Raw genomic sequence first — 10,031 nt, forward strand, 5'->3', positions numbered from 1 at the left:
TGGAGTCCAGAGGACCATTGGAAGATAAATAAACTTTTGTTGAATTTGGAGTAGTTATTTACAGATTCCGAGTCTCGTGCTTTATTTCTCAATAAATATTTTCAATTCCTATTTTTCAAAAGGAATAATAATACATAACTACAGGAATATTGTACATATGTGGATAACATGGATGTGCTAATGATTCTTCCTTGGTCACCCTACCCCAGCCAGACCTATTGTCTTTTTTCTCTACCTTGCTCTGTCCACCTGGAGTTTTACCCTTAGGGGTCACATCAATAGAGCTCCTTTGGTGTATAGTTTTCAGCTGAGTTTGACCAATGGGAGAAACCACCAGGATGTCACAAGTGGGAGGAAAAGAACAACGTAGCTCAGTTTCCTTCTCATTCTCTCTCAGCTTCACAATGAAGGTGCTAGAGTGGCTGCCACCTTCCAGAGAGAACTCCTGCAGAGGTGTGTGTTGGGGTGGGGCTAGGGACTTTCTTCCTGGTTCTAACTCTCATTGGGCTCTGGCGACATATGCCACTGCCCAGCCATTTCAGGACTAGGGGTGGAAATTGCTTTCTGCAATTAGCCTCCAGGTGCTTCAACTGCGTTGACTGATTTCTTTAACTTCGCTTGTATTCTCTGTCATTTCATCAAATTCTCTTTAGTTAAACTGTTTGCATAGAATTTTGTTTTATTCCAAGTTCCTAACTCAGGCCAGAGCAGCACATAGTAGTTTTTAAATAAATGTTGCAGTGGAAGTAATAGCTATAATCATAATTGTTGTAATAATGATTATTTATTTTGATAAAATTTGGGGATATTTCTGGGTTCACCATTGTTGGAGCTTAAAGGGACTATTGAATCATCTGGATCCTGAATCAATTGAGGACTACACACAGGAGTCAGATATTTAAATTCCTAGCATTATCAAAGGTAAACTTGGATTTGAAAATCTGGCTTAGACATAATTTTCTGTTTCTTGCCTCTGAACTGAAGTCACCTACACAAACAGAGCAGTGGGAAAACTTTTGTTCCCTCTTTCCCTTTCCAGAGCCATGACCAGTCAGCGTGTCTGATTGACACCCGTGTATCAATCCCGTAAAGAAGAAGCAGATGCTTTGTATTGAAAAACCAGGCAGCTGCAATGATCCTTTTCATAATCTCACCAATCTCCATTCACCCTACTGAGGTAGATAAGTGGGGAGCGTAGCGAGAAGAATGCAAAGTTTCCTCTAAGACCTTCCCCTCCAAGGTCATTTAGAAGCCTCCGCCTCCAGCCTTTGTATCACATTTGGCACCCTCTTTTATCTGCTTATGCATTCCAGAAATCCCTGAGTCTTCCTAGATTTCCTGCTCTCATTCCCACTCCCTCCCATAGACTATATCATCTCCATGACTTTTTAAATAACTCAAGTCAAATTTTCCCACATGAAGAAGGAGGAGGAGAAGGAGAAAGGAATTACAGCAATAGAGAGGAACTTGAGAAAAGCTTGCAATGATGCTTTGCAAGTATTGATAGGGGCCGGCCCGGTGGCATAGTGGTTAAGTTTCCGCGCTCTGCTTCGGCGGCCTTGAGTTTGCAGGTTTGGATCCTGGGCGCAGACGGGTGCATTGCTCATCAAGCCATGCTGTGGCAGCATCCCATGTAAAGTAGAGGGAGATGGGCATGGATGTTAGGCCAGGGCCAATCTTCCTCAGCAAAAAGAGGAGGACTGTAGCCCAGGGACAATCTTCCTCACACACACACACACACAGACACACACAAAAGTATTGATAGGTCATTTTTCTTAAAATCTTACAAAATTTTATTGATTACTTTCTTTAATAAACATTTCAACTTTGGGGAAATGCTATGAGTGGGAAGTGCATGATGTGAGGAAAAAACTCATAGGCTCTTACCACTTTTTGTCTCCTGCATCACTATCACCCTGGTACCAGACGCAATCTTTTTTGCCTGGAAACTATGAAACTGTAATAGCTTTTAGTGGCCACCCCTGTCTTCTTGATAAGAAATCTATATATTCATACATTTTCACAACTGTCTGAAACATGGTTACCCATAAATATAATTACTCGCTAAACATCTTAATGAACCCATATGGTTTGGCGTGTTTTCAGAGCCAGCCCAGAAATATCTAAGAGAATAATATTTGATTTGAAACCTCTCTCTGTCTGTGTCCTTGAAAAAAATTTTTAATGTCTCCAAGCTAGAGGATTTTTATCAGTAAGAAATAAATTATAATATCTCTATCACCAGGATATAATGAGTTACATAAACTTTGTTTTTCCTTGGTAGTGAATACAGATATGCATTTAAAATGCTTAGCACGGTGGTGGCTGGTATCTAGTAAATGCTCAAGAAGTGATAGCAGTTATACTAAGAGAGTTGCAAATGTGTTCGCTCTACAAGCAGTTGATGTGAAGAACATGTGGAAATGCGGCTTTTTACATTCTCTGTAAGTGCTCTGCTCTTCCACAGGACCCCCATCCCGCTGAGCAGAGATGCGGGGAAACAAGATTGCAAAGAATGTTTTCTACAGTGAATCCTCCATAAAAACAACTAATTCTATTCATCCAATCTGAATTTAGGAAAATCCAGAAATAATTTCAGCTACTAAAGGCATGTCTACAGAGTTTATAATGTTGAGGTTGATTATAAAAATATTTGCAGGGTCATCAACAATGGACCGATTATCATAGATTTGTTGAGCAAATTCAAATTTTTATAATGAACATAATGTATCACTTTAGGTGAGAAAACACAATTTTTTAATGTATTTCTTCTAACCAACATACTCAACGAAGGATTTGACAGTAGCATGACTTTAGGACTTAGTGTTATGAAATATGAGATAAATTATCATAGTAGAACATTCACCCATCTCAATTAACCAACTAGGCAGAAAGACATTTTTTCAGAATGAAAAATAAAGAGTGCATATAAGTTTGTTTTATTTTTTTTTAACTAGCAAGATTTTTGCCCATCTGACAAATGCTTTTATTTATTCTTTGCATGTTCATGGCAACTGGTAATAAATATTGTGCTTGTTTCTCTTTTGTCTTTTCAGAAACAATGTAATGACAAAATATCTTTAATTAGCATATTGCCTGGGTCCTTATGTCAAGATATAATTACATATCACACGGACTTGTGACGTGTGGCTTTCTTTTAAAGAGTGGCTTTGGACTTAGAACAGTCAATAATTTAAGTAACTCTCTTGATTGATCTTTCTCTTTAGGCAGACGCCCAGTCCTCCACGTTGTAATCCTTTTTCTCCTTTTATAACTTAATGAGGCTCCCGTCACTAGGGAAGGGGGCTTTGATCTGCGTGCGTAATCTTTGTGCTTCTCTCTGAGCTGCATGGTGGTGTTTGCGCTGCTGTCGCCACCATGGCGAGTGCAGCTGGGGGTCATTACTTGCTCTTGGCTGGACACAGCCTGCTCATCTTCCCTGCTGACCCAGCTGCACTTTGGTTCTTGTGGGAACTACAGACCCCCTGATGTCTGCCCCTCACATTCATTCACAATTGGCCTGGGAAGTCTGCTGTGCAGTACTCAGCTTCACTGGTGCAACATGTCCCAGTCATCAAATTTTAGCTATTTTCATAATTCCACGTTAGGGATATGCTGGAAATTTGGAAATTTGGGTACGATCCATGCCACAAGGACACTAAAGAAACTGTGGGGGTATTAACTCAAGTCCAAGTGGGAATGCTTAAGTAAGATGTACTTTATTAAATGCTTAAATGCTTACTTTTACTTTACTGTGGCTACTCAACAAACTGATTCAGAGCTAAAGCCTACAGCAAGGAGATTGGAGCAACCTATCTCAGAGAGATCTCCTAAGGCCTTAAATTTTCTTTTGCTTTTTCTATCTACTCACTAGTAGGCCAAAAGTTGAGGCTTTGGGCTCTTTACTCTCTCTCTCTGTCATAATCTACATTTTTTGTGTGTGTCACGCATTAATGGTGGATGGAGTTCAGAAGAGGAAGATTGGCTTAATCATAAGAAAGGTATAACAGTACTATATGATCTTTGTGGTTATTTATAATAATAGTGTTACTATGAACCTGGCCCAAAAGTACTAGGATTTTACTCTGATTTCAAATACTAATATAGATAAGACACAAAGAGAAAATATTAAGGTAGATAATGTACATCAAGAACCATAAACTAAACATAGCTTTGTATAAGCGGTCCATGCTAATAAATCTATTTAAAATAATTTCATTTAAACTAACATTTCAATTAGACATGAGAGTCTAAAAACTGATTCCCTGCAACTTGGAATTTAATTCATGAGAAGTGATCTTAGATTACTAGTGAAAATGAGATAAATTACTGTTTACATGAAAGACCGCTAATTCACAACCCTCTGCCTAGCATCACTGTTTAGTTATTCATTCAATAACATTGAATTCTTTATTCACTAAATATTAACTGGGCATCCAAAATTTTATACCGATGTCTACAGGGGGTATCAAATGAAATGACACTTATTCTGCCCTAAGAGCACTTACCATCCTGTAAAAGAAATAGATTTATAAAAGGAGTCAAGTACCATAAGACAGGCAAAGAAAACCCCCACGGGCATTCAGGAGAGGGAAAGACTATTCCAGCTGAGGATATGCTGAGCAGAGTCATGGCAAAGATCTTTTCACTATAAAGAATGGAATACTTTATATCTGCCCTAGACTTGATGATCCCTATATCAAAACCAGTACTATGTGTCTTTGCATTTACCAAGAGACACTGTGTGCATCTAATGATTCACCCATAAATTAGGATTCCATCCATTAAGATGTGACTATTAAAACACCTCCAGGGTCAGTTTCAATGATGTCCCAAAGGTGACTTCTTGATGAATGCTTCAGGGATGAGTCTCACAAAGTTAGCCATTCAGCTATAAATCCTTCTACTTTGGGGAACTTTGAGGAGGCTAAGAAATCACTATCCCTCCACAGGTAAGTCTGATAGTTCTGAAAGTCAATAATTCTAAGAAATATTGTTTGATTTCTTATTATTTCCTCTTTTGAACAAAAAATGGAATAAGTAGTGACCCTAAGAACTGCCACATTAAGACAAAATCATAGGCAGACAGATTGCAGACTCTTTCTGGCAAAGATAGCAGGTGACTTGTGATATATTAGGAGGTCAGGCAGGCCTTGCGCCATAGCATCCCTGGCCTTAGTTACAGATCCATTTCACAATACAGCAAAGATTTAGAGTAGGCTTCCACGGTGAGCTTTAGCCAATTGTTGGAATTCAGAAAGTCCATACATCATACTTCCCTTTTTACTCGTATTTCTCCTCCAATTCTAGAGCCTTAGAGATTGGCACAAGAAAATATACTCCCACTCCATATGCTTTTAATAATTTCCCACACTTATCATTAAAAGTTTAAAGAGATTTCGCTAAATGAGTGTAAGGTTAAGGTGAAAAGAAAAAAAAAAAAGTAAATGTGAATATTTTTCCTTCTTCAACCGAAGGGCTTCTCTTAGGTTTTTCTAGTTCACTTTTGTGCTGAAATGTGATGGCGTTGCTGTATCCAGGATGACCAAAACAAGTTTACGATGCTTAGTTCAAAGGGAATACAGTTTTCTCTAATATGTTTGTGTCTTTTCCCAACATTTTTATGGATTTTATTGACCTTTCAACTTAACCATCCCATTTGGCCTAAGTTCTCAGGAAAGATTGTATAGGGCTTAAAGATTTTTAGGTTTCTTTCCCCTGCATTGAAGATAGATCTTTAGTTCTTTCCTACAGTAAGCATAATTGTAGCTCTTTTCAATAATTCTGTTATTTGACTTATACATTTAATGAACACCTTCTTTTGGAATATCCTTATTCCTTTCATTTTCTCACTCACTTTCCACTTGGAATGAGAGAGAAGCACTGAATGAAGAAGGTATCTTAACAATTTGGAAGGTATCCATCTAGTGGAAGTCCATGGCATTGTGGGCTATGCTATGTGAGATGGGGCTGAAACATTCTCAGACACCATTCAACACAAATGATCTGCACCAGTGTTTTTAAAACTCTGAATATTTTAGTGAGAACGATGAGACACAAGTTGTTCTCCACTCCCTCACTTCAGCTTATAACTTGAAATATAACTATACTAAATCTACTTTCACAACTGGTGTTTCTCCATATGAATCCCAGAAATTAAACCCTGGACTATGTGTAATAAATAATAGAATGACATGATCCTTAATGAGAAAGTTTACTTCCTTTTCCTTCCATTTCTTGAGTGCAAGAAGACTTTGAGATAAGATCATGGAGATTCTCAGAAAGATTCTCTCTTTTCAAGCTTCCTAAAACAACAGAGTACTATAAGAGCAAAAATTAGGGGCTAGGGTATTTCCTTCTTCAAACTAATGGAGAAAAATTTTGTGTACATTAATGACGGGAAGTTCTATACTGAAGGGTACTTTGTCGCAATACCTCAGAATCCACCGTAAGAGGAAGGTGTAACTGATCAGAGGGTAAAACCATGTGATAATAACTCTTTTCTTTGGTTTAAACACGTTGTTCCAATGATCTCATTCAGTGCTTCATCCTGGCTGTGCATTAAAATGATGTAGAAAGCTTGTTAAAATGTACCAACGTGTGTGCCCCACCTGGGACCCAAATGTCAGTGTTTTTAAAACTCCCACACCTGAACTTAATGTGAAGCCAGAGTTGAAAACCACGGATCTAAGTGTTAGATTTGTGAATGTATGATTTAATAAAGCAACACAGTTATTTTTGAAAGGTGTGAAATTTCTGTGTCCTCCTGGCCTTGCAAAATTTGCTGTAGTAATTAAAGGTAACTCGTTTTTTTCAGTCTCCAGTAAATTTCCACCTGTTTCCAACAGTCTAACCTGCAAGTTATAAATGTCAGTTATCAAGGTTTTGGTCAGGCACCATTTTCAAGAGCTTGTGTTATTAAATGAACCCCCAACGGTGCTCCCTCCTGTACATTGTTTACACGGCAGCTGGAGTGTCTTGTACTAACTCAATCTCCACTAGTAACATTAGGGAGGTAAGAAATCTACATACCATGAAAAATCAACTGATGTGAGTTGGCAAATCTACCTCATTGATTTATTTATTCAACTAATGGATACTGCGTGTCGCCTGTGATTCAGGCACCTGCCCAAGTTCCAAAGGTCTGGGGATATGGCACAAATAAATTTCCTGCTCTCAGGTGTATAAATTCTGATGGAGGCAACAGACAAAAAATATGAAAATATAAATTATTTGTGTAAATAATAATTTTAGAATTGATAAATGATATGAGAAAAACAGATCATGGTGCATGATTCACAAGCTATTTGGAATGAAGCTAACTTAGACAAATGGCTGGGCAATGCTTTTCAGAAGAGGTGTCATTAGAAGAGAGATCTAAATAAAGTAATGAAATGAGTCACTCAAAGGTCTGAGGGAAGAACATTCTAAGCAGAGGGAACAGTATGTGCAAAGGCCCTCAGGTGGGAATGTGCTCAGCATGTTCAAGAAACAGTTATGAGGTTAATGTGGCAGGAGAAGAAGGACTGAAGAGAAAGTGGTCAAAGAGTTTGGAGAGGTAGATGGGACGGAATCACTAAGTCCTTTAGGCTCTGCGATGTTTCTTAGAAAGTTTAGATTTCGGCCCAAGTGTGATGGAAAATCTTGGACCATTTCACCAAGTCAGGAACACGATGTCATTTATGTTTATAAGGACCACTGGCTTGCATTGGGAGATAGAGGATTTCACGTGTGGAAGAAGGAAGATCACTGTAGTAGCTTTGGCAAGAGACAATTTTGTCTTAGATCCGACTGGTAGCAGAGGAAATGCTGACAAGCTCTTTTAAGATGCAACGTGCAACATTTTGAAGGTGGAGAAAACAAGACCTCCTGGTAGTTTAGATTAAGGATGTGAAGTCAAAGGTATGAGATAAATTGAAATAGTAATATTGAATATGTATGAGATATAAAATAAATTGGGACACTGTACAATAAACAGAGATTACCAAGAGGAAAGGGCATATTAAGTGAAGAAACAATCCAGATACCGGGTGTTGATTTAGAACAAAGGAGACGGGAGGGACAGAACTCCAAGGGACCAGGAGAGGTTCACTGCTGTCAGAAAGTAAGAAATGAGGTAGAAACTGAACCTGAATAAACACACAGTAGGCTCTCAAGAATTATATGCTGCTCCAATTACAGAAGGTTTGCCTCTGCTGACAGTGATGGAACCAGTCTACAGAGAGTCATCCATTCTCCCTATTCCCCGATCAACAGTTTATGCCGTGATGCACTGCATGGTAGCCGTGTTTGAGGATCAGGGGTTCTGACTGCATAGCCTATTTAGGGACACCAGTGAGCTGAGACAGATTCTGTGTGTGCTAGCCAAGTTAAGGGGGGGGTTGCAAAGCAGCCAGCAAAGCATGGTGCGTGAATCGCAGAACATGTTTCCCGCTACAATGTCCACTTGCATCAGCACCACCAGCCGCCTGAAGGCATCTCTTGACAGTCCTCCATCTCTGAGGGAAATAGTAACCTATTTAACCCTCTCTTTTCAAAACCAGTATGTTTTAGGGTACATTTATTTTGTCTATTCTTGGATTGCATGCAATTTATTTCTCTCTTTATACCTGAACAATTATCTTGTTTTATTAGAGAATATGAAGATAGAAAAAGTTCCCCAATGCAATGGCACTGAGGCAACTGAGTTCATTCTTCTGGGACTGACCAGCCGACGAGAGCTGCAGCCCATCCTTTTTGTGGTGTTTCTCCTGATTTATCTCGTCACCATGACAGGGAACTTTGGATTGATTTTATTAATCAGAATTACTCCCGGGCTGCAAACCCCCATGTACTTTTTCCTCACCCATTTAGCATGAGTGGATACTTTTTATTCCACTAATGTCTCTCCTCAGATGCTTGCTCATTTCCTATCTGAGAAGAAAACTATTTCCTACGTGGGGTGTCTGATCCAATGTTTTGTTTTTGTGACTCTGCTCCTTACTGAATATTACATGCTTGGTGCCATGGCCTATGACAGGTACATGGCGATCTGCGGTCCCCTGTATTACAGCAGCAGAAGGTCCAGGCCACTTTGCATCTGCCTGGTCACTTTCCCCTCCCTCTGGGGTTCTATGGTGGGCACAATGCCGGTGATATTGACCTCCCGCTTGTCCTTGTGTGGACCCAACACTATCCACCATTTCTACTGTGCTGACCCTCCGCTCTTAATGTTGACATGTTCTGACACTTACATAAAGCAAACGTCCCTATTTGTGTCTGCAGAGATTAACCTCACAGGTTCCCTACTCATCATCGTCGTCTCTTATGTTTTCATTTTCATCACCATTATGAGGATCCGTTCCAGTGAAGGGCAGCGCAAAGCCTTCTCCACCTGTGGCTCCCACTTGACGGCTGTCACTATGTTCTATGGGTCCCTATTCTACATGTATCTGAGACCAGCAAATCAGCAGTCTGTTGAACAAGGGAAAATTGTGGCCATGCTTTGCGTTTTTGTGAGTCCCATGCTGAATCCATTTATCTACACCCTGAGGAACAAGGATGTGAAACAGGCTTTGAGAAGAGTGTTTATGAGAAACCGTGGTATAATGGAGAAAAGTTCCATTTTGACACTCTCCCAATGAATACTAAAAAAAGAATCTCAAAAACAATCAAAAAGTATCCCTTGTTGGTTGTGCCTGAATGCAATTCTCTGGAATAAGAATGATGTTCTTTATGTACGCATAGCTTGGCATCAATTGAGAGTCTAATGGAAAAAATGAATGGAAAAGAAATTGGAAATGATGATTGATAGGAAACACAAGAGTGGAAGTCAGTTGTTTGTAATAATGCAGGGTCATGTTTTCAGTCTCATTCAAGAACTCATTTCCACTTGGTTATTTAGCAGATAAATTCTTCCTTTCACTTCCTAGGTCATCAGTATTGAGCATCCCTGAGCCATCTTGTCAGCAAAGAAAGTGCTTTACAATATATTTCCTCGATATGAAAATGACTTACTTTTGTACAATATATTACATAGTTTCCTTTAATGA

General features: G+C 39.2%; 1 pseudogene; it reads left to right on the top strand.

The window, feature by feature from the left end:
- The first annotated feature begins 8,639 nt into the window (after positions 1–8,639).
- On the top strand, positions 8,640–10,031 carry LOC131403052 (olfactory receptor 5M5-like; annotated as a pseudogene).

This window comes from Diceros bicornis, unplaced genomic scaffold (assembly GCF_020826845.1).
Source record: "Diceros bicornis minor isolate mBicDic1 unplaced genomic scaffold, mDicBic1.mat.cur scaffold_54_ctg1, whole genome shotgun sequence".
Classification (NCBI taxonomy): Eukaryota; Metazoa; Chordata; class Mammalia; order Perissodactyla; family Rhinocerotidae; genus Diceros; species Diceros bicornis.